General features: G+C 30.5%; 2 protein-coding genes across 7 annotated transcripts in view; both read right to left on the minus strand.

Moving 5' to 3' along the window:
- LOC125037235 overlaps positions 1-1,057 on the minus strand; it is a 27,528-nt gene extending 26,471 nt beyond the window's left edge. For 4 of the 6 annotated variants that reach the window (XM_047630303.1, XM_047630298.1, XM_047630297.1 and 1 more), the window contains exon 1: positions 956-1,047. The gene's annotated coding sequence lies outside the window, so the exon portion shown is untranslated. Of the gene's footprint in view, positions 1-955 lie in introns of all 6 variants that reach the window. The other 2 variants (XM_047630300.1, XM_047630299.1) reach the window with 2 other exon arrangements.
- A 1,318-nt stretch (positions 1,058-2,375) lies between these two features.
- LOC125036948 (chlorophyllase type 0-like) overlaps positions 2,376-2,500 on the minus strand; it is a 4,154-nt gene continuing 4,029 nt past the window's right edge. The window contains exon 6 of the mRNA XM_047629909.1: positions 2,376-2,500. This exon is cut by the window's right edge and continues 178 nt beyond it. The gene's annotated coding sequence lies outside the window, so the exon portion shown is untranslated.

Genomic DNA, 2,500 nt, shown 5'->3' on the forward strand with positions numbered 1-2,500 from the left:
TATACGAATCTAAGATTTGCAAATGATATTGTTCTCTTCAGCAAACATGCAAATGAAATGTAGCAACTAATCAACGATCTGAATAGAGAAAGTCTGAAAGTCAGACTTAAGATGATCAAGAAAAAGACTAAGATCATGTTCAACAGCGGAGTTCAATTTGACCAGATACATGTACAAGGCGAAGCGCTAGAAGTAGTGCACAACTATATATACCAAGGGCAACTCGTAAAGACAAACACATCTAGCGAAGAGGAGATTAAGTGACGCATCAGTCTAGGCTGGAGCGCCTTCGGCAAACACAGTAGCATAGTAAAAGGCTCATATAAGTCGGAGACATGACGACAGATGGACAAAAAAAGGTAACAAACTGGGCTATAGATAACATAAAGAGGCCAAGGACCAGACCAATGACAAGATGGCGTGACGAAATAACGAAATTTGGGAGCCAAGACTGGAAACAAAATGCAAGACAAAGTTGAAAAGATTAGACGAGGCCTACGTCCCACAGTGGATTGAGTCAGGCTCCTGCTGCTGATATATATATATATATATATATATATATATATATACATATATACATATATACACAAACGCACACACACACACACACACACACACACACACACACACACACACACACACACACACACATATATATATATATACTGTATATATATATATGTATATATATATATTTATATATATATATATATATATATTTGTCTCAGCTGGATCAACTGTTGAGGCGTATTTCAAGACCATAATATTAGCCAACTCATACGAATGTTCGCCATCGTTAGCGTTTAGGACGGAAACGCAAGCTTGCCCTTGTCCGCGATGACCACTGACAGCAAGACATTTATCCTTCCTGCATGCATTTCCAGCCACATACCAAGCCGCACATATTGTAATTAAATGCATATTAATAATGTATACTGGGTATTCAACTACTCACGAACCACAGACAGACACTCTCACTCCAGGTGCTGGCAAAATATATATAAGAGTATTAACACGTACGTGCGCGCACGCGTGTGTGTGTTTGTGTGTGTCTGTATTCAGCTCACAGGTGGGTCAATAGAGCCGAACACTTGAAAGCTGTGTGACTGCATTGCTGAAACAGATGTGCATGTGTATACACTCACACACACATATGCATATGTATATATATATATATACATATATATATACATATACACTTGTCTTAGCTGGGTTCCACACATATATATATATATATATACATACATATATATGTACACACACACACACACACACACACACACACACACACACACACACACACACACACACACACGTGTGTGTGCACACATGTATGTATATATATATATATATATATATATATAAACACATACATATATATATATATATATATATATATATATATACACACACACGCACATATATATATGTAGGTGTGTGTGTGTGTGTGTGTGTGTGTACATATATATGTATGTATATATATATATATATATATATGTATATGTATATGTATATATATATATATATATATGTGGAACCCAGCTAAGACAAGTGTATATGTATATATATATATATATATATATATGTATATATATACATATGTATGCGTGTGTGTGTGAGTGTATACACATGCACATCTGTTTCAGCAATATATATATATATATATATATATATATATATATATATATATATATATACATATATGGAGAGAGAGAGAGAGAGAGAAAGAGAGATGTGTGCGTGTATGTGTGTGTATTTATGTATATGTGTGTGTGTATACATATATATAAATATATATGTATGAATATATATATAATAAATAAATACATATATATATACATTATATATATACATATATCATACATATCAATATATATATATATTTATTTATATATATATATATATATATATATATATATACACACACACACGTGTGTGTGTATATACATATATATATATATATATATATATATATATATATATATATATATATATATATTTATATATATTATATACATATTATATATATACATTATATACAATATATATATACATACATATATATATATATACATATATATATATATATATATATATATATATATATATAATCTGTTAGTGTGTTTGATCACATAGAATTAACAAAATTGCTGATATGCATCCAAAGGCTTATTTCAAATTCATTATAATGCATATTTGGAGCATTCATTCCACAAGCAGTTCGTATTTTTCTTTTTTCTTTTTAGAATTTACGGAATACGGCCTTTTTATAATTATTCATTCCTATTTACCATAAGAATGTATTTCCTAAAATCATGGCCTTAACCTCTCAAAACCGTTAAGTTCTCAATCCAGGAAACAATAACAACAACGAGGATATCTAAATATTATATTCATCGAATCACATATAAGACTAGAGACACCAAATCGTTTCGTTAAATTACCCAAACTGACGATTCGTATAAACGGGGGAAATGTAATTAAGGTTAATGGGTGATTA

Source organism: Penaeus chinensis, chromosome 22, assembly GCF_019202785.1.
Source record: "Penaeus chinensis breed Huanghai No. 1 chromosome 22, ASM1920278v2, whole genome shotgun sequence".
Taxonomy (NCBI): Eukaryota; Metazoa; Arthropoda; class Malacostraca; order Decapoda; family Penaeidae; genus Penaeus; species Penaeus chinensis.